General features: G+C 45.9%; 1 protein-coding gene across 4 annotated transcripts in view; it reads left to right on the top strand.

Annotated features, from left to right (window-relative positions):
• Positions 1–658: 658 nt before the first annotated feature.
• The window catches only part of POMGNT2 (protein O-linked mannose N-acetylglucosaminyltransferase 2 (beta 1,4-)), a 49,410-nt gene continuing 27,571 nt past the window's right edge, over positions 659–22,497 (top strand). For 2 of the 4 annotated variants that reach the window (XM_054019792.1, XM_054019793.1), the window contains exons 1-2: positions 659–946; positions 13,847–13,929. The gene's annotated coding sequence lies outside the window, so the exon portion shown is untranslated. Of the gene's footprint in view, positions 947–1,192; positions 1,211–13,846; positions 13,930–22,497 lie in introns of those variants that run through there. The other 2 variants (XM_054019794.1, XM_054019795.1) reach the window with 2 other exon arrangements.

Genomic DNA, 22,497 nt, shown 5'->3' with positions numbered 1-22,497 from the left:
CAGACAATAAGCAGGTAAGTCCAAAGTAAGTTTACAGGACCAATCTCACTTCTGTTGTTTGCGTATGCACACACTTATATCTGTTGTGTGAGTCATAAGAAATTATGGTTCACCCACTTAAAAAGAAGACTATTCCCTAGTGGAATGACTATGTGGAAGCCCATATGACATGACTAACAAAATAATTATTAGAAAGACAAGGTGAGTTAAGGTAATATCTTTTACTGGACTAACTTCTGTGGGTGAAAGAGACAAGCTTTTGAGCTCATAGAGAACTCTTCCTCAGGGTCTGGAGAAGATCTGGCCCAGACCCTGAGGAAGAGTTCTGCGTAAGTGCCAAAGCTTCTCTCTGTCACCCACAGAAGTTGGTCCAATAAAAGATATTACCTCACCCACCGTGTCTCCCTAACAACCTGGGCCCAACACTGAATAAAATAACCACACCGCATGTAATGTTCAAAATAACAAGAAACAGAAGATGATTCCTCCTCCTCTTTTCCCTACTCCCTTACACACAGAGACACTTCCAGGAAAACCTAAAGTAAAGTAGGACTATATTACAAAACTACAATCCCCACAATGCATTTTGGCAGTTCAGGGGCTGGTAGAAAGAAAGTGACCATGCAGGCACTGAGCATGAGCAAGTGCCTGTCTGAGAGCAGCGCTGGGCGCTCAGGGACTGGACATAAACAAGAGTACAAGTGCAGGGGTGGACGCGCTTGCCGCTGCCCTTTTGAAAACACTTTGCGAGAGCCGCTGGCCGGGCCCGAGGAGCTGGTGCTCGCTGCTGCGCGCGCCAGGGGGGGTGAAGTTGTGAGGTTCCGCGGGTGGGCGGAGACAGAACGCGGAGCCTCTGCTGAAGCGACGGCACGAGGAGGAGGAGCCCGGGCAGGGAGCTGCGGCTGCTGCAGTGTCCTAGGACCAGCAGCAGCGTCGGCGGCGGCAGGTGAGGAGTTTGGCGTGAGACCCGGCCAGCGCGGTGTGCGGCGGAGCGGTGCAGGGCATAGATCAACGGGCGGCGCTTGTTTCAGACCTGAGCTTGTTTTCGCGGGAGTGCAGAGGCCCCGCCGTTCTCTCGTGTGTGGACACTGAGGCATGCTCTGGGTGCTGAGCAGGGACTGTGAAACCGGGATCTCAAATATCGGCCAGGTTTGGGGGGTCGGGCTCTGGATGCTGGTTCTTGCAACTGCAAGGAGCTTCCGAAGTGTAGGTTGCGTATATAATTTGAGAGGAAAAATGGAAAGAAATTCGAAAGGGGGGAGGGATTGGAAACTTCGTGGGATATGGAGATTAGGCATGGGTGATTTGGCCCCATCTGAAAATTGGGAATAATGATCCTAGTCATCTTTTAGATCTCAAAGTGCTTTACAAAGAAGCTAAGTGCTATCGAAGAGCTAGGTATTGTTATTCCTTTCTTATCACTGTCACATATGTCTGTCACTGTCACAACTTAGCACTTTCCCTCTTGAAAGCACTTTAAGACGGGCAATTGTCAGAATTGGAGCACTGCTCCTGAACTGGTCACGAGGCAGGAGAAGTTGATTACATTATGATACTATACCATTGCTTAGCTCCCTATTGCAATTTTTATGTCCTAAAAATTTAAGTCCCTTGCCCCTCTAGGGTGCCACGCCTGTAAGCTGATCCACATGGACAGCCCTCTGTGTCTGTTCACAGACCTATTAACTTTGAGACTTTTTTTGAAATTTGGGGGGCAGGGGAAGAAAGTCAGCACTAAACAGAGCAAGCCCCAGACCTTGAACCACTAGTGCCTCCATAAACCTTTCTCCTTTAATACCAACCTTTCATCCGGGGAGTCAAATAAAAATGACATTGAGGGTTGTTTGTAAAGCTGGTTGGGAATATTTCAGTGAAACATCCCCCATTGAAATGGGTCACTTTCAATGAAGTGTTTATTGGGAAAGTTTTCAGATCTTGGATGGAATTCCTAGGGTGTGGGTAAGAAACCTGATTAGCCAACAGCATTAGGGTTACAGCACTCACAGGGGATGTGGAAGGCTCCAAGTTCAAGTCCCTGTTCTGCCTGATTCCCACATCCCCAGCAAGCGCCCTAACCACTAGGCTGGGGAGTCACTCTTTCTTTATATAAGTAACTATATAGGCACTGAGGCAGAAAGAGACTGACTCTGTAGACTGTTGATTAGGGACGTTGCCTGGGATTTCAGAGACCTAGGTTGAAGTCCCTGCTCTATCTGAATTGGAGTTAAGCACCTACGTGCTTTTGAAAATCCCATTAGGTGCCTATCTGTGTCTTTAGGTGTCTAAATATCTTTGTAAATCAGGCCCTTCGTGGATATGGAGGCTGAATTATCCCATCACTTTAGTGGAGTGGCTTTCCGTATCACAGGTGATGTATAAGGACTAAACATTATGGTGAAGTTCGTATTGCTGCTGCCACTTCTGTACCTGTTTGATTGATAATCCTGGAGAATGAAATCCAGGATTTATCTGTCTGGTACCTTACATGAACACTAAATTCACTACCTTCTCCCCCGCACTTCAGTTAACGCATGCTACTCCACTCGTATTTACATTGTTCTATTAATATATAATGGCTGCCATTTAAAAGGCAGCATTTGCCAAAAGACAACATTTGTTATCTAGTTTTATACACTGGTGCCCATAACTGCAGTATCTGAGCATCTGATAATTGCCAGGGATAATGGTGGTATATTAAATACCACAGTGGGAATACTATTGACAATATAATGTACAGTAGTCGGCATTTATCTATTAGTAAAGTGCTGGGAGAGAACATTTAGATATGTGCTCTAACTTTAAGATTTCAGGATGCTATTTTACATTTCTACCCGATTTTGGTATGTTTGAAAATTAGGGTTTCAACCTGTGCCCATTGAAGTCACTGGTAAAGCTCCCATTGAATTCCTTGGTGCAAGTGCAATACCCCACAACCAACAAATTGGCAATTAACTTCGGGGACTGGAGAGCTAAAAGCATGAGCTGCTACAGTTGCACTGTAGAGTCAAGGCTCTCTTGTGGGGGCTGAAATAGCTCCATTTCTCTGTGGATCAAGCACTGTGGGGGACCTATAACATGCACTCACCAGTGGGTTACACAAAGTGTAAATACTTAAGTACATGCTTAGGCTGGCGTGAGTAGTGCCATTGACTTCAATGGGGCTACTCTTATGCTTCAAGTTAAACACATTGTTTGTAGGATTTTGCAGTATCCTCCCCATCATTTTCATTGTGGCATACAAAAAATATTGCTACTGGATCTCGGAAACCAACCTTATCATTTATTGCTGCAAAAGCAAATCTGATGGCTTTACGTCTTCAGGTTGGCAGTTCTACTTGGATCCCCCAGTGCTTACTTTAATTAGCCATCATTGGGGCCAGAGTTCAACCTTCAACACTTGTAAAGTATGCCATGGATGTACAATCTAGTTTCCTGTTTAATGTTTCGGGACTAATTATCTACAGTTAAATAACAGTACTAAATGAGTTGGGTAACTAAAGTGAAGTGTTTTTTTCCAATTAAATTGAGCTGTCAGCTCACTTTGACCTTGAGTTTCTTGTGATTGTATTGGCCCAGCTCTTCCGCCCCCCCTCCCCTCTGCAACTCCCACCAATATGAAACTATTGTTGTTTTTAAGCTTTCTGAAATACAGTTATGCCAGTTGGTGTAGCCAGGACATACATTTGTTCTCAGTGGCAGCAAACTAGACTCGGAGTTTTCACAAATATTAATAACAAAGTTATGCCCTAGCCACACCAGCCAACCTAAGTGTTTACAGAAACTGCTTTTAAAACCTATGGGGCAGATCCTCAGCTGCTGTAAAATGTTGTAGCTCCATTGACTTCAATGGCCATATCTAAAATGGTTTCTTAACATGAGGCATGTGAGTGTTTTTTAGAGCCTAAATCTATTTCAAAATCAGATGCTACAGGTGAGCTGAACTTTCCTAGAAAACGTAAAAATGGCTCATCGGAAAGAGTGGATACCACTGAGAGTGGATAAACACCAGAATCTTGAAATCAGTGTGGGTGAGCTTACGCCTGGAGTTTCAAAGTCAGTTACTGGACAGTGCACCAATCCTGTGTCAGACTGGCTTCACTTCTGTAATTACTCTCTGAGTAGAACTCAATAGCACAGTTCACTGCCTCAGACATCAGGGTCTGTTCTGTGATGTTTTTGGAGAATTTCTTTAATAGTTTCTCTATCAACCCTGTTTAAATGAAGCATTCTACTGTCATAGTGATACCTGCTGGTGCTTCTCTAGCTCAGGATCTTTTTGACTATACTACAGATACATTGGGCAGAAATTATGTGTAACAATAACCATCAGAATCTTGTCTAAGCCCTGATCCCACAAAGACATGTGCACATGCTTAACTTTTAGCATGAGTAATTCTGTTGAGTTCAGTGGCACTACTCACATGCATTAAGCACGTGGGTGTTTTACAGGATCAGGGCCTTAATGGGAATATTGTGAAATGAAAAGTGGAAGGTATAACTCCGTTCTTGCATCTTTGTATTGTAGGAATCTCATTCTATGCATCCAAAGAAGTGGGCTGTAGCCCACGAAAGCTTATGCTCAAATAAATTTGTTAGTCTCTAAGGTGCCACAAGTACTCCTGTTCTTTTTGTGGATACAGACTAACACGGCTGCTACTCTGAAATTTGCAGCTTCTGTTACATAACAAAAAGTGCGATATCCCTTACAGACAACAGATACGCTAATAATACATTTTTTGTCCTAATTATTAGTTCAATAGATTTTAACAGTTTAGGTTGAACTCTTAATTATTTGAAGAATTTCTTGTATTTATATGCTCTTCCTACAGGGAAAAAGAGCAGTGCAAAGTTTCCCATTCTGCCTCATTAATGAGACTTAGTTTTAAATTTGACCCAGGATTTAATTTTTGGGCCAAACCAAGACTTTCTAACCTGAAAGCGCTAGATGAATATTGCCACATTTTTTATTTTTAAAATTCCAGTGAAAACAGTTGCTCTTAAACATGTTAACATTTATCTGCATTGTTTGAAACCCTATAAATGCAACACAAAGCATCCCAAAGTAAAATGGACTCCATTGATTTGTTTTGTAAAAGAAATTGAGGCAATGAAGAGAGAAAAAACTAATAAGCAAATTGGATTTGAAAATTCTTTCACTTTTAATCATCAAAGGTACGGAATTCTATTTGTTTACAATACATCGTTTTTAAGTTGACAGTATCCCTTTAATATGCATCTTCCATGATCTGGAGGGACCGCTGGGTATTTTAGCCTCTGGCCAAATTCTCCCTGATCTACACTAGATGCAGGAAGAGAGTTTGGGGGCAAAAGCATCTTCAAGCCACCTTTGATCTTTTTACATTCTCATTTCCCTGGTGTAAATTAGAGCAATCTCGGAGCTGCTCTAATCTATGCTCTGCTGCAGCATCCCCAGACAGTCCATTCCACATCTGAGAATAGCCAGAGATCGTTCTAGCCACACCCCACTATCTACACCAGAGAGAGTAAGGTGGGAGAGCAGAGGGAGGGCACAGTGCTATCCGAGGACGCTCTTTAAAATTAAGGCTAGTTCCCATAAACCATTTCTGCTGGGTTTACAACCCCTTTGTTGCCAGAGTGGCATAAATGGGCCACATGGAAGACAGAACTTAGTCCCATTCAGTTCTCTCGGCCTCTGAGCCTGCCGCTAAGGGTGCTAATTGTGATAGGGCACTCTGGGGATTGGACCTTGACAATCAGCTCATTTTACATACTAAAAGGCTCTTTCCATTACTAATCTCAGGAGTCATCCCATCCATTCTCTCTCTCCTCTTAAAGAAGCCTGTTCTCTCACATGAATGCAATGCAGTACTTCACATGAGAGACCTTTTTATCTCCCTCTTTACTTGTGAAATGGGTGCACTTTACTTAACAGCAGTAGCAGCCTTTACAATGGAAGGAACACTTTAGAAAAAGAAAAAAATTGCTATCTATTTATAATGCATAGAAGTGCTCAAGCCAGATGGTGAGAATTCCATGGTAGATTTGCTGTTGACTTGCATGGTTCAGCTTCTAAGTTTTGGAGTGAAACTTGTACATTTGGATGTAGGTGATAAACCTCCCCCCATCTCAGAACAATGCATTTATTTCATAGTCAGTATTGCTTTCAAAAGCCTTCTTAGAACTGAAAAGTGATTGCTAAAATGGCACCACCTTATTCATCAGTTCTGCTCACTGTGTGTAGCCAGTGGTATCTGTTTGCAATACTTTTTACTCCTGTTAGCCTTGCAGAGCCAACACAACTGAGAGTGGTAGCTGGATTCTGTTCCTTCCTTCACACCATCAACAAAATTGTTTGCGAAGGTCAGTTTCACCTGTGTGCAGCCATGGAAGGCAATAGGGTTACATTAATCTTACTGTTGATGCGAGATTTTGGCACAGCATTTAAAAAAAATTTTTTTTAGTAAATTTCACAGCAGAGGTGCAGGGGGAAAAAACAATAAGTCACGGACAGTTTTTGGGTGGAGAGGTTCACAGTGAAATCACGACGCAGCAGCAGCTCCGGTTTGTGCAGGGCTGGGCCTAGCTCCCCACTCTGGGCATTACACCTGGTGTCACTGAGGTTTGGTGAGTCTGCCCCCCAGCTCCATCTATAGGCCTTGGCTACACTGGCGCTGTACAGCGCTGCAACTTGCTGCGCTCAGGGGTGTGAAAATGCGCCTCCCCCCCCCCCCCGAGCGCAGCAAGTGCAGCGCTTTAAAGTGCCAGTGTAATCCGAGCCTGCAGCGCTGCACGCTCGCTCGCTGCACTGCAAGCTATTCCCCTCGGAGAGGTGGAGTACATACCGCGCTGCGAAGTCCCAAGTGTAGCCAAGGCCTTATGAGCCAAACCTAAGTGGCACTGCAACCATATATGCCAGGTCGCAATGCCTGGAGCAGGGTGCCAGGACCAACCTCACGGGAGAAGAGCTGCTACTGTGAGTTGAGTGCATGGCGGATTCATCATGGACTTTTTTCAGATACGAGTACATGATTACCACGAACACCATGACGTTGGTGCCAAAATTGTAGCCTTAGGCCTTGGCTACACTTGCAGATGTACAGCGCTGTGCAGCTGAGTAGGGAAAGCGTTGCAGTCCGTCCACACTGACAGCTGCCCAGCGCACTGTCGTGGCCACGTTTGCGGCAATTGCAGTGCTATTGGGAGGGGTGCATTATGGGCAGCTATCCCACAGAGCACCTCTTCCCATTCTGGCGCCGTAGGTTGTGGGAAGGGGGCGTGGGTGCGGGGGATTCTGGGTCCTGTCCCAACGCCCCGTGATGCATCGCTTCGCATCCCAGAAATCCCTTTGTTTCCGTCCACCTTTGGCGCCATATTTCAACGGTTTCTGTGCAGCGCGATCTGTCTGCGGGAAATGGAGCTCGAACTGCTGAGGCATATGCTGACTTATCTCGCCAGCACGTCACGTTTGGCTGTTGAACTATTCCTTAATATCCAAAGTGACAGTGAGAGTGAGGAGTCCGACGATGCTATCGAGCCGCGTCCCACGTATGACACGAAATTGCTTGTGGCATTCACGGACATGCTCAGCACCGTGGAACGCCGCTTTTGGGCTCGGGAAACAAGCACCGAGTGGTGGGATCACATTGTCATGGAAGTCTGGGATGACGAGCAGTGGCTGCAGAACTTTCGGATGAGAAAAGCCACTTCCATGGGACTGTGTGAGGAGCTCGCCCCCACCCTGCGGCGCAAGGACACGAGATTGAGAGCTGCCCTGCCAGTGGAGAAGCGGGTGGCTATTGCAATCTGGAAGCTGGCAACTCCAGACAGCTACCGGTCGGTCCCAAACCAGTTTGGAGTGGGAAAGTTGACCGTTGGAATCGTGTTGATGCAAGTTTGCAAGGCCATTAATCGCATCCTACTCAGAAGAACCGTGACTCTGGGTAACGTGCAGGAAATAGTGGATGGCTTTGCACAAATGGGGTTCCCTAACAGTGGAGCGGAGATAGATGGGATGCACATTCCTATTCTGGCACCACCCCATCTAGGATCCGAGTACTTTAATTGGAAGGGGTGTTTCTCTATGGTTCTCCAGGCGCTTGTGGATCACCGTGGGCATTTCATTGACATTAACACAAGCTGGCCCGGAAAGGTGCATGACGCATGCATCTTTTGGAACACTTGGCTGTTCAGGAAGATGCAGGCCGGGACTTTTTTCCCAGAGCGAAAGATCACGGTAGGGGAAGTTGAAATGCTCATTGTGATCCTTGGAGATCCTGCTTACCCGTTAATGCGGTGGCTCATGAAACCCTACACAGGGAGCCTTGACAGCAGCAAGGAACGGGTTCAACTACAGGCTGAGCCGGTGCCGAGTGACTGTGGAGTGTGCCTTAGGGCCGTTTAAAGGGCCGCTGGCGATCTCTGTATGGGAAGCTGGACTTGGCCGAAAACAGCATCCCTGTGGTGTTATCCGCGTGCTGTGCGCTCCATAATATTTGTGAAGGGAAGGGTGAAGGCTTCACTCAGGCATGGACCTCCGAGGTTCAACACCTGGAGGCTGAATTTGCACAGCCAGAGAGCAGGGCTATTACAGGGGCCCAGTGTGGGGCTGCAAGGATTAGGGATGCCTTGAGGGAGCAATTTGAGGCTGAAAACCAGCAGTGATATCTGGTGCCCTGCACGGGAGTGAAGTGCAGTAGTTCCAATCTTTAGGAATCAGTATTTGCTAAGCAGACAAGCAGACTTGCAGTGCCTGTTTATTTCCTGGGCTAAGGAGTCTTTTACTTTATGCAATAATAAAGAATGTTTTCAAAGCCAAAAAATCCATTTATTGAAAAGAAAAAAAAATTATTTATTCAAAAGAAATGAGGGGGTGGAGTGGGGAATGGTACAATCAGTGTCGTGTATGTCCTGTCTGGTGTGCTGTGCAGTGAGTGCTGCACTTCAGGACAGCTATACTGCATGGTGGTGGGGGTTGAGTGCAGAGGGTAAGGGTCATGGTTTTCAGGGCTGGGTGGTGAAGATACTGGTGTTGGAGGCAGCGGGTGGCGTGAAGAACACGGAAGTTGGGGAAAGTGGGTTGGAGGTGACAGTGGGGCACAATGGAAAGAGTTTTGGGACAAGGGCTATGGGGGGGATGGCGTTTGCGGTACTGCTCCTCTTTCTGCATGGCTACGAGCTCCCGGATAGCGTCTGCTTGATGCTCCAGGATGCTTATGAGCCGATCTGTGCTTTGCTGCCGGTGGTCCATGCTTTGCCGCCAGTGCGCTGCGTTTTCCTGGTGGATCCTGCTTTCTCTCTCCCTCCAGTTCTGTGCTTTCTCATTCTCTTTAATAGATTGCCACATCACTTCTTGCAGCTTGTCTTCTTTGCTTTTTCGCAGTCTCTTCCTGAGTCTTTGCAGTCTCTGAGCAGGCGATAAGAGGGACAGCTGAGGTCTCAAGGTTGATGCTGCTGTATAGGCAAAATGCAACGTTTAACAGAGGCAGCACAGTTTATACCAGACAGAATAATGATTTCCCCTGCACTTAAGGAGTAGAAAACACACAGGGTCTACACAATTGCATAATTTTCCCGTCCGAAACAGAGCACACACATCCCACGGGAGCCTCAAAATGGTGAGTAAGGGGGACTGATTGTTTCAGGGCTGCACTGTCCTCTGGGTTTCTGTGCCTTGGGGAGAGCCAACAGCTTCAGGGGGCAGCTGCACTGAACACTGTCCCAACATTTTCCACAGGAGTTCGTCCTGGACGATATCTCGCTGCTGCGGGTGACCTGGGAAGCAAGGGAGGGTCTTCTACTGTAGTGTGGCTTCCGCCCTGGCCCATGTGCAGCTTGCCTGTGTGCAGCAATGGTCCCCCCGCCCCTTGCGGCACAGTGGCGCGGACACGTTAGCCTGGTTGGGACAAGGACCACGGTGGCTCTCCTGATAAACCTGCGCAAGTGCATTGCACACGTTCTGGATGAGACATTCGAGGAGATTACCGAGGCCGATTACCGCGATGTGATAAACCACATCAATGCACTATTCCGCATATAGGCATGCATGCCTAACCCTCCTCTCCCAAAGAGCCCGCACCGAAAAAATTACTTCCCGAAAAAAACCCCGCTTACCGGGAACCTGCTCTTCTGTTTGTCCTCCATCAAGTACTGGCCGCTGCGACTGGCTACCTTCCTCCTGGCTCGAGAAGAGCTCCTGGTTGCATGACTCCAGGGATTCCAGGGTGTCTCCATTTGGCCCACCACCATCACTCCTCCTCCTCTTCCTCCTCCCCCTCATCCCCCACCGGCTCTGAAGTGTCCATGGTGGTGCTCGGAGTGGAGGTGGGGTTAACCCCAAGTATCGCATCCAGCTGTTTGTAAAATCGGCAGGTCGCGGGGGGAGCACCCGAGTGGCCATTTGCGTCGCGGGCTGTGCGGTAGGCACTCCACAGCTCCTTCACTCTAATCCTGCACTGCAGGGTGTCCCGGTCGTGGCCCCTTTCCATCATGTCCTTTGATACCTTGCTGAAGGTATCGTAATTCCTACGGCTGGAGCACAGCTGGGACTGTACAGCTTCCTTCCCCCAAACACTGATGAGGTCCAGCAACTCGCCATTGCTCCATGCTGGGGCTTGCTTGGTGTGTGGAGGCATGGTCACCTGAAAGGATTCAGTGATAGCACTCCACGCCACGCCGGGCTGAGCAAACAGGAAGGGGATTTTTAAAATTCCCGGGGAATGTAAAGGGTGGGTCACATGGTTGGTTACCTGAGGCCAGGGCAGTAGAGTTTGAACTGATGACCCGAGAGGCTAGAACAGGCATTGTGGGATACTGCCGAATAATTCTGGAGGCCATTCACAGCGCATTGGGCGGCCACACTGGCGCCGCAGCGCTGCAGCGGCAGCGCAATACTCGCTATTCCTCTCGGGGACGTGGAGTACAAGCAGTGCTGCAACCATGGAGATACAGCGCTGCAAATGCCTTGCCAGTGTGGACGGGAGTGAGTTACAGCGCTGGGGGCGGCTTTACAGCGCTGTAACTTGCAAGTGTAGCCAAGGCCTTAGTCATAGCCAGTGTAGCTTTGACATGTTATAGAAGCCTGCGTTGCTGTTGACACAGCAGTGTGTTACAGTCCTGCTGTGGGAGCCTGCTGGTGACATTCATATGGAAAATAGTGGCAGCTTTAATACATGCATGTATATGAACATATCCAGAACTGCAGACCTACCTCTGTTGAACCTGACATCACAGGCCTGAACACTGCAACGAGTTCTGTGTGGGTGGCCCCAGCGCATGCATGGATCCCTATTGATAGGCCCTGATGGGGCTCCATGTGGGTGCAGGAGTCTGACTTCAGAGAGCTTGCTGTAGAGCTGTGGTCAGGAGTAGTAAGAAACCTGTGGCTGGGTTGGATAAAGCTAACATTCCACTGTGGCTAGCATCTGTTAAATAGTGTGAAGATTTTCTTTATGTAATTTCCTTTTCTTGGGATAGCAGGAGGAAATACACATAGTCACTAATAAGTACCGAATGTGTTGGTGGGGAGGAGCAGGGGTTAGCATGAGTCTCTTAGTCTATCATGGATCAGGTAAAGAGGAAAACAAAGTGATTCTGATTTATTTTTTTTTCCTCTGCAAAAAATTTTGAAAATGGATGGACACCACCCAGTACCCTCTGGCAGAATTTGCGGATGTCACTTTCACTTTTTGATTTATTGTCTGTCAGGCTACATTGTATGTTCAAATAATTTTTTTCATTTGTAACAGCTTCTGACAGCTCTGAACTGATCCTGATCTGACATTGGGCAGTCAGCCTTAAAAACATACTTTTATTTACTGGATTTTATTGGTGGTGCCTGAAATTGGGTGCTCAAAGTAGCGTTTTTCTTGTTTAAGTTGGTGAGCAGGTATGTTGTTTTTGTATGCAGCAGGTAGAATTGCTAAAATTTAAGAATAAGGATGCTCTTGTGGTTAAGGAACTGGAGTGGTGCTTAGAAGATCTGGGTTCAATTCCTGGCTCTGTCACAAACTTACTTTTTGATCTTGGGCAAGTCACTTAATATTTCTGTGCCTTAGTTCTCCATTTCAAAAATGGTTATGATAATATTCTCTTTGTCTATTTAGATTGTAAAGCTGGCAAAAACAGAGAGAGAGAAAAGACCTCACAGAAAGGGGGCCTCAAGGTGCTACTGTAATACAGATTCTAAAGAATAGTAGTAATACTAATTCATAAAACAGGAGTATATGTACCACCTTAGATATTCTTCTTGCTAGCTTAATAACCAAATAATTAAAGCAAGTTTTGTAGCTATGCAGAAATGTATAGTACAATTCTTAATGCATTCACAAAGCTAAGGCTCTGCTTTGTAAACCTGAAGAAGCCAAACACGCTGCAGACAAGTTAATTTTTTTAGTTGGACATTTACTGTGCCATAAATTGAAGTTTTATGTAGCAATTATGCCACAATAACTAGATAAATTCCAAAACCTATTACTGTTCTTTGTCTTTTATTGATGAGGTCAACAAGGATGTAATTGTGTTTAAACTTTAATGCTTTTTGCTTTATATAATTCTTGGTAGAGAGTATAATAAGCTTATGTGTTGAGGTGGCGGGTGGGGGGGCATAAATAGAGATGGGTCTGAGTTGCAAATTCAGATCCAGGCTCAAGTCCAGATTTTAAACTCTTTCATGCCTGAACCTCTAACCTTTGGTTGTGCAGATCAAGATTGGGCCTATCGCTTGTTAGATCTTAAACCGTTTTTATGATGTTGGAGGCAGGAGGGCCAAAATCTGACTTGTAATGATTTACAAGCTGGTAACAGCCTTAATTCTACTATCACTCTAGAATGTATCATGCAAAAGAAAAAAATCGAGTTATAGGTGCTCTTTATTCGTATTAAAGAAGCTATTGTTTATATTCTGGTGATTTCAGATAATACAAATTTACTTTGTGAATGACTGTGAGCTGCCTGCATATTTTGGAAGCAAACTGTTCCTTTCTTAGGTGAATGAGGAGACCTTCTCTGTGGTTCCTTGGGTATTGGATATTGTCAGAGTCAAGATATTAGACTTGATGGATCATTGTTCTAAGGAAAATACACAGTCACATACTTCCCTCTGCCCCCAAACTCATGTCAGCAGTGATGGCAGAGATGCAATGACTTCACAGCAAGCTCCTTGCTGGTCCCAAATACTGGGGAAACTGTTCTGTATGGGACATGTGCTGTTGAGGCTCTGTGGATGCAAAAGGGGGTATCCAGAGGCAGCCACTGTTTTGGGGACTGCCCCTATAGAAATCTGTAGGGATTATGGGTGTAAAATAATGGTGCGGGAGAGCTGGGGTCCATTCAGGTATAGGAATGGGCTCCAGGACCATACTACTGTGGGGCTGGGGAAGACAAGAACCATCATAAAGGCACAAGGTCTCTTGGTGGATGGTGTTGGCTTGTGCTGGACTGAGAACATGACCCCTTTTCCTGTTTTGGTTGGGTGCAAAAACTAGCACCTTCAACAAATGATTTGAAGGCAGTTCTATGAATGCGACCTTGCCATGTTTCCTGTGTGTTTTCCCTGGAGGGAGGTCAAGTTAGCTTTCAGTTCATAAATAGATCAATAAATTAAACCTTGCCAGAATTAGCAACCTGGGGCAAGATCACATATTGCCTGTCCAGGAACTGGAGGAGATGCTATTTGGGAGCCAGCATAGGAATGAGGATAAAGATGCAGTCCACTGTAATGCCATCTGGGAAGGGCAGGTTCTGGCATGAGCTCTCCACATGCTGCTGCCTGTTAGGTGGAGTCTGCATCTGTTGCAGCTGAGATTATTTTAAACCTCTAATGGTAGAGGGTGATCACTACCATGACACGTTCCTTTCTTTATTATAGGTAGTGGCATGTGCTGGAGGGATCTGCAGTGTGATTGACATTCCGTGGTGCTTCCTCTTTATTTTCTTCACACAGGAGAGGAGGTGAGTGGGTGGAGGTTACCTGAGATGTCTGGTTGGAGGCAGAACATGATTTATTAATGTTCATTTGGCTGAATGGATACACAGCATATATATTATTTAGAAATTTGCAAAATAGGGTTCTGTTGTATTTTAAAGGCCACTAGCAATCAACTCTGTTGGCATAAAATCTTGGCACATTGATACCTACATTAAGTTTATAATGTGTGTCCTATTTATAGTGCATTTACTATATAGCCAACTTGTCTTGTCTAGTACAGATTTAGTAAGACAATGTGTATAAATAGCATTGACATCTAACGGACAGGTATAAAGTTAATGCAGGATTTAACTCTGGCTACCACGTGTTCTGTAGATCTACTGGACCAAATTTATGGAATCACACGGATTTAATCTGGTCTTTTCTTTCTATGTCACACTTAATAATGACCACTCATTTCACAGAGTATTTATAACTTGAATGTTTCTTTTGCATTAGTACAGTATTTCTAAGTTGCGCGGTGTGTTTGTTTTATTACGTGCATCTTCCATTTCTGTTCCCCAGAATTGATAATGGTATTCTGCAACTAGACAGTCCAAAAAAAAAAAAAAAAAAAAGTGGATGCTGATTCCTTCAGTCTTGATGCTGTGAAATCTGCTTCTTGATTTCTCCACAGCAAAGGGGGCTAGCATGGCAGTGCTATACTTCATCACATTAAGGATGAAAAATGATATGTCCTAGACAGTTTACAGACATAAAAACACAAGTTCATGTCCTGAAGAATTTACAGTCTAAAGCACTGATCCAGCCAAGCATTTAAACTTGTACTTAATTTTAAACACAAGTGTAGCCCCATTGACATTGAATGGGACAACTCACATCTGTAAAATTAAGCACATGTGTAAGTGCTTTGCTGGATCAGGGCCTGAGTGGTCAAAGGGAGGAGGAGAGGCATACAAACTGCAACAGGCTAGAATAGCATCTGCAGAGTGAGGGGGAGCAAGGACCAGCAGCTAGTCTGCTTACCTGCTAGCTTAACCCGCAGGCAGTCTAACAAGCGCAGCTGGGCCCCAGTTGAGCTACCTGATTGGCTGAGGGGATTAGCAGATCTGCTCTTAAGATCAGCAGCAGGGTACTGGCTGCTCAAAGCATTTGCCCACATCTACGATAGTTCCTGCACCTGCTTGTTCCCACCTGTGCTCGTCTTGGTCCTGGTCCCAGTCCCACTCCTGCCGTGCCTCACTCCAGGTGACCCTGTTCCGAACCTCTACTCTGATTCCTGACTTTGGATCCAGGATCTGGTGTCTGACTCTGGTTCTGCCCTTGGCTCTGACTCCAGCTGTGACTCTTGGTTTTGGCACCTGGCTACTGACTCCTGCTCTGCCCGGTAGGCCTGACCATCCTCGTCCCAGTCCCTAACAGTTTAAGCAGCCTACCAAAAGGAACCCATCAGGAGAGAAGGGGCCCCATTCTCTGCGGGCATGGGTCTCACCAAAGCAAACATCTCCCTGTCGGAAATGGTGTGCACTGTACAAAACTTGCAGGGTCACGTTGCTGCCCGACAGCTCCAACCCCGAACCAAAGATTCCACTGCCACATAAATTCATCAGTGACTGTGGCAAATTTTGTGGAGTCCTACATCAGGGTTGACTTCCGTTTCTTTTGTAACCACAAGCATTCCCCACCAGCCAAGCCCAACTAGGACTGACCATCATCTTGCTGACTGGGAAGGCCCTGGTCAGGGCTCCCTGCTGGAGAAATCTAGCCCGCTCCTGGTCCTGGAAACTTTGTGCAACTCTGGCGGTAATCTTTGATGACCTGAACTGCACATGCACAGCAAAGGCTGTGCTTGAAGCATCATGGCAGGGGCACGCTTATCTGTTGCCAAATTCGCTGCAGAATTTCGACACCTGGTAGTGGACACTGAGTGGAAGGAGGCTGCGCAGCATTACGACTTCTGGTTTGGCCTCCATGAAGCAATCAAAGACTAGCTGGTGCAGGTGTTGTCCCCATCTGGCCTAGATGATCTAATTGAGCTGTGTATTAAGATTGATAACTGTCTGACAGAGTGCTGCTGAGAGCGAAACTTAGCCTCCTGTGCGTTGCTGGTTTCCCAGACCCCAGCTCACCAACTGGCTTTGCCCCCCAGACTGAGCCCAGGTAAATCAGCCCTGGCTTTCTGATGCTGAGAAAAATTGATGCCTGTTCTGTGGAGAACCTGGACACTTTTTATCGGGCCGTCTCGCAAAGGCTTGACCTGCGTCCCGGCTGGGAAAACATCAAGTCCCAGGCCCATTAGAGGGGACTGGGCTGGGTTGGTATTCTTCTCCTTCTCCTAACTGCAGTATCCAATTTTGAGATTTGGCTGCTGCTACTCTAGCATTGGTTAACCAGAACCCAACACATCTCTGACTTTCCCTCCAACTTCTATACCCAACCATGTCTCAGGTCCACCTGGAAGCACTGGTGGTTTTGGGTGCCTCCAGTAATTTAATGGACTTGGAGTTTGTGCAAGCGCACATGATTGCCATCCAGCAAAAAAGCTCTCCTGATTTGGTGGACTCTGTTGATGGGTCACTCCTCTTGTTGGGCCCCACCAGACTGCCCCCTTGGAGGTGACCATCCTCCAGGGTCAACAAAAAACCCTTCAGTTTGGGCTCATCCAAGCCCCACTCTCTCTGGTTATTCTCTGTGTGGCCTAGCTGGCTTGTTATTCACAATTTGCATGTCTGTTAGCAGGCACGCACAGTACATTTCTACTCCCTGTGTCACAAGCCCAAGGATTCCCTCCATTAGGGGGTCCCATGGGGAGGCAGATCAGCATTGTATGTAGCTAATGCGGTTGCAAGCATTGCAAGGCATTTCGGGGAAGGGTCAAAGGTGTAAATGAGGGTGGAATAAAAAATTGCTTTGCAGGTTGCGAGATGCCAGAGGGGGGAAGAAGGAAGAAAGCAAAAAACAGGTTAACTCCACGCTCCTGCTAGGCCCAAAAATAAGATGCTGACTCCAGCCCGCTCAAGGCCACAACACACATCTGATTCTCGGCTGTCTGCCAAGAAAGAGAGGGGCCAGAATTCACCACCTGGCCGTAAGAAAGGGAGATGAAATTCAGCTGAACAGACCTAAAGAGGCAGCCCATAACGAGCAAAACAAGTAAAGGCAAGCACAGAGGAAAACAAAGAGGACAACAAAGTCTAGCCGGTGTGTTTTGGAAAAGTTAAGGAGACCACAGAGAGCCGGTTTTGACAGGTACAAAGAACACCAGAAACAGAGGTCGCGGAATGAAACACCCCCAAAGAAACCCTGGACTTAATAACTCTTCTGAGAGCTGGAGCAATTCGGAGATTACAGCGAACCCCGGACAACCTGGGCCCAGGACAGAACTCCCGTCCACCCTTCGCCCTCTTCTTCTTACGTTACACCCAGGCTTGGCCAGCCTCAGGTAGAGCGTGTGTGAGTATAAAAGTGGGTTAGGGCTTGGGGCACTAATGCTTTCTTCCTTCCTCTGAGTGACATGGGAAGCATCCATCACTCTCTGCTGTTGTTTTATCATTTTATTAATAAAGCTTTAAAATTTAGACCTTGGTGTGCTCCTCCATCTCCTCCCCAAAAAATCCTGTGGCCTCAGCCTGGTCACCTGATGCCCTGGGCAAATTGATAACAGAAATCTGTCACACCTGCATTGTCGGCAATCTTGTCTCCCAAAGCCCAGCTATGGGCCAAAAGCCCACTGTGGTTTAGTCTGCTTCCTCAGAGAATGTAAGTCTGAGGCTGTTAGGTCACAGGGAATCTCAGAACCCCCTGTGTCACCACCTACTACTTCTGTGATACCTGCTAAATACCAAGAATTTGTGGATACACTCAGTAAGAAGAATGTAGACACTTTGCCCCATTAACCTTTAGCTGGGAGCCGAGATCCATTTTGGTGGCATCTACTCCCTCTCTGAGCCTGAGCTATAGGCGCTCTGGAACTACACCTCTACCCCGATATAACACGAATTCGGATATAATGCGGTAAAGCAGTGCTCGGGGGGGCGGGGCTGCGCACTCCGGCAGATCAAAGCAAGTTCGATATAACGTGGTTTCACCTATAATGAGGTAAAGATTTTTTGGCTCCCAAGGACAGCGTTTTATCGGGTAGAGGTGTACCTTCAAGAGAACCTTCAGAAGCATTTCATCCATCCATTTATATCTCTGGCTGGGGCACTGATCTTCTTTGTAAAGGTGGACAGATCTCTGTGGCCCTGTGTGGATTGCAAGGTGTTAAACAAGGTTACCATCCAGAACCAGTATCGCCTACCCCTTATCAGCAAACTGTTTGAACTACTTCACTCTACCAACGTCTTCATGAAGTTAGACCTCCCTGGAGTTTATAATCTGGTGTGGATTAGGAAAGTGGAAGACTGCCTTCTATACCCAGTATGGACATTTCTAATATCTAGTTATGCCGATTGGTCTGAGCGATGCTCTGGTGACCTTCCAGCACTTTATCAATTATATCTTCAGGGACATGCTAGACTATTTTGTAGTTATCTACCTTGATGGTATCCTCATCTTTTTGGAAGACTAGGCTCTTCATGATCATCATGTACACAGCATCCTAGAGAGACTCTATCAGAACCATCTGTATAATAAGTCTGAGAAGTGCGAGTTTGACTAGGGTGTAATTGAATTCCTTGGGTATATATCTTTCCCAAAGGGCTAACCATGGACCTGTGCAAAGTGGCAGCCGTATCTAACGAGGATACACCGAAAGGCATCCATCGGGTACAGCAATTCATGGGCTTTACCAATTTTTATAAACAATTTATCAAGGGGTTTTCTAGTTTAGTTCTCCCTATAACTGCTCTTCTGCACCTGGTCCCCCAAAAGCCCAGTCCACCTTCAGGCAACTAAGAGAGATTCACCATGGCACCCATCCAGACCCCACAAAACCATTTATGGTAGAGACCGATGCATCAAACTTTCCTGGGCATAGTGTTGTCCCAGTCACCAGGGCCCCATAGCTAACTGCACCCCTGTGCTTGTTACTTATGGAAGCTAGTCCAGGCAGAGAGGAACTATGATATATGAGCTAAGGGCCTGTTAGCCATAGAGGCAGCCTTTGAGGAATTGCACCATCTCTTAGATGGGGCCAGGCATTCCAGTCCAGGTCCTTATATGCAGCCAGGCATATTAACCAACGTCAGATCTGTTGGTTCCTCTTCTTTGCCAAGTTCAATTTTTGGGATGAGAAACAGGCTGACACACTGTCCCGTAAGGTTAAGTACCATGGCTCTGGCAGGGGAACTCCTTCCACAGTTTTTAGACCTCAAAATATTAGGAGGGTTATCTGACCTGAACACGCACAAAAATGTAAATAAAAATGTTCATATCAAACCTGTGCTTCATCATAATATGAATATACTTAATGTATGAAGTCAATCTTTCCTCATTGGTTTTCTCATCCTACCAGTTGTGGTTTTTGTGTTGCAAAAAAAAGTCTCTGAAAAGGTAATGTGGTCAGTTAGACCCCCTCAATGTTAGTCAATGGGGAAAAATGAATACTCCACTTTCAAAGTCCTTGAGGGGTCTCTTGGACCCAAACACGTATAAAAATGTAACTAAAACATGATAGGCAAATCACTGCCTCTTCTTTAAGTATTCTCAACTGATAAGGAGGACAACCTGCTAGCATTGGTTTTCTCTGCATAACTCTTGTGGTTTTAGGGTAGCAAAAAAAGTCACTCAAAAGATATTGAGGCCAGTTAGATCCCAAATTAATTATGCAGGTATTTCAGTAGCAGATATATTTTTATTTTGAGGCAGCAATTATGATATGATTGTATGACTCTCTCAGTATTGTTTTTATCCTCATAGTTTCAGTGGCTTTTGGTTTTTTAAAATATGTGAGACCCCAGATAATGTTTGCCTCATTTATCATCACAATTGTCCTGCAAATTGGGTTTCTTTGAAGATAACACTGTCAGATGGATTTTCTGGGAAGCCTACACTTGCTAGGAAGAATTTCTGGGGAAACCACAATTGTCAGATACATTTTCTGGCAAGGCCCATGCTTGACAGATGTTGCTGGGGCAAAGACTCGCTGTTACATTGCACGTGCAGATTGCCTGTTTGAATGCATAGATTATTTGGATTTTGTTGAATCACACCTGGCATAACAGAGTAAGGAACGGATGTTTCTCAGGGAGCTGGATACAGAAATGGTGAAACTACTCGTTCAGGAAAGGAACATTGCAGTCTTGCTTTGGCTTCTAGGGAAGCAGCGTCTTGTATGGTCGGTATTAACAAACAGGGCAGATATTTCATCTGTACCAGAGAACAAGACAGAAAAACACACCAAAAAGGTACAAAGCGTGAACACTTTGTATGTTCTGAACATATCATCTGTTTGCTCCATTTGTTCAAAGTAGTAGGCCATTTTACTGCCACTTTACTGTGTTTGCGCCTTCTTATATTGTTCATAGTTCTATAGTTCACTGGTTACAATAAAATCAGTTTTAAATGCATCCCATGTGGGGTATTTTCCAATTTTGAAATATGGAGGGCGGTGTCTCCCAAGACCCCAATACGTAAATAGTTGGGTGCTTTATGGTCCAATATTAGGGTTAACACAGCCAATTTTGTTAACAGGGCAATAGATGGCAACCATGCCTTCCTTGTTGCCTGATGACCCGGTTGCTTCTCAGATCCTCCAGGCTTTGGATGGTGCCAGTATCCAACCTGTCACCGAGTTCAGATTACAGGATGACGTCCTCTACCATAAAGGCCGTATTTATATCCTGGAGGGACAGCTTAGGCTTCCAGTCCTAAAGCTGTGCTCTGATATATACCAGTTACTAGTTACTTCGGCCACATCAAGACTTGGAATTTGGTGTCAAGAACTTTCTGGTGGCTGGGCCTGTGCACCTCTGTCAAAAAATATATAAAATCGTGCAAACTCTGTGCCCAAACCAGAAGCCCATGTTCAACACCATTCTGTCTTCTCCAGCCACTGCTTGTCTCATCTCAGCAATGGGTCACATGTCCATGGACTTCATTGTGGAACTGCCTCGCTGTCAGGTGCACACAACGATTTTAGTGGTGGCTGATCTTTTCATTAAGATGGCACACTTTGTCCTGTGCTGCACCATCACTACTGCCCCAGAAATGGCTTGCCTTTTCCTAGAGAACATTTTTCGTTGTCATAGATTGCTAACACGCATCATGTCAGACCGGGGCTTTCAGGTCATCTCCCATTTCTGGCGGGAGTTTCCAAGGCTTTTAGGCATAGAATCCCTCATCTCGTCTGCACATCATCTGCACACCAGTGGGCAAATGGAACAGGTCAACCAGATCCTTGAGCAGTTCCTTAGTTCAAAAAGCAGTGATGACCAAGAAAACTGAGTTTCCCCGCTTCCCTCTGCGGAATTTGTGTATAATAATACCGCACATGTCTCCACCCTACAAAGCCCCTTCTTTGCCAACTACGGGTTTCATCCTCAGTTTCACTCTAACATCCCTGAGAATCTCTGGTACAGCTGACATCTGCTAAGGAGGCTTACAAGCACCTTGGTGACCAGTGCCACCAGGCCACTCCCAACCTTATAAGGGATGAAGTTTGGCTGTCCACTCAGAATCTTAGGTCAGCATGCCTGTCAGCTAAGTTAGACCACCAATATCTCTGTCCATTTCAGATTCTGGAATGGGTCAGTCCAATGGCATTCAGATTCCAGTTCCCTGCGTCCCTCAGGATTTAACCAGTGTTCTATATCTCTCTCCAGAAGCCTTACACCAAGAATTCTTTTCCAACCCGATCCACCAGGTCATCCTTTCCTGTCACTGCCCAGGATCAGGAGGAATATTTATTTTGGCAAATGGTTGATTCCCAGCGTGTTAGAGGAAAACCCCAGCACTTAGTGGCCTGGGAGGGTAATGGTCTGGACAAACTATCCTGGGAATCAGTGGAAAATGTTCATGCCCCGGACCTGCTGCACAAGTTTCACTAAACCTATCCTGATAAGTCCAGTCCTGGGGCCTCTGGGAGGTGCCCTCAGAGGAGGTGCCTCTGCTTGTGAGTAATCCATGTTGACAAAACAGAGCAGCCCTGGGCATCTTCTTTCTCTGGGTCTTGATTCTTGATAGTTTTTCAGCTGCTGGACTGTGGACTCCTTATTTATCTTGTGTTTTTTGTTATCTTGCCTCTGTCTTGTTCATTTCCCTGCTGTGTTTTTTTTGCTTTTTGGGATTACATGGCATATTTGCATTTTTTGTCTGAGACAGTGTATTCTTTGCTTTCTGATGTTGATACTCAGTGACTAGTTACCTTTCACTGTAATCGGGCTGGTGTGAAGTTGTACTTGTTTCTGTTTGATGTAGACTTGCATCCTAATTTAGAGGAAAATGTCAGTGCATGAAGAGAGAGACTCTTTCAGATTGTGGAAGGGAGATTGTGATCTTGTGGTGTAAATCAGAAGAAATTCAACTGAAATGAATGTGGTTAAATTTTTGTACAACTGGCGGGATAGGAGAATCTGGTCCACCATCAAGCCCTTTATTTCTATATTTTTCAGCTACTGTATCAATCTCCTATCTCAAATTTAAGCAATTTG

This window comes from Malaclemys terrapin, chromosome 2 (assembly GCF_027887155.1).
Source record: "Malaclemys terrapin pileata isolate rMalTer1 chromosome 2, rMalTer1.hap1, whole genome shotgun sequence".
In the NCBI taxonomy this organism is placed as follows: Eukaryota; Metazoa; Chordata; order Testudines; family Emydidae; genus Malaclemys; species Malaclemys terrapin.
The sequence above is the reverse complement of the archived record's forward strand: the minus strand, read 5'-3'. Positions and strand labels throughout refer to the sequence as shown.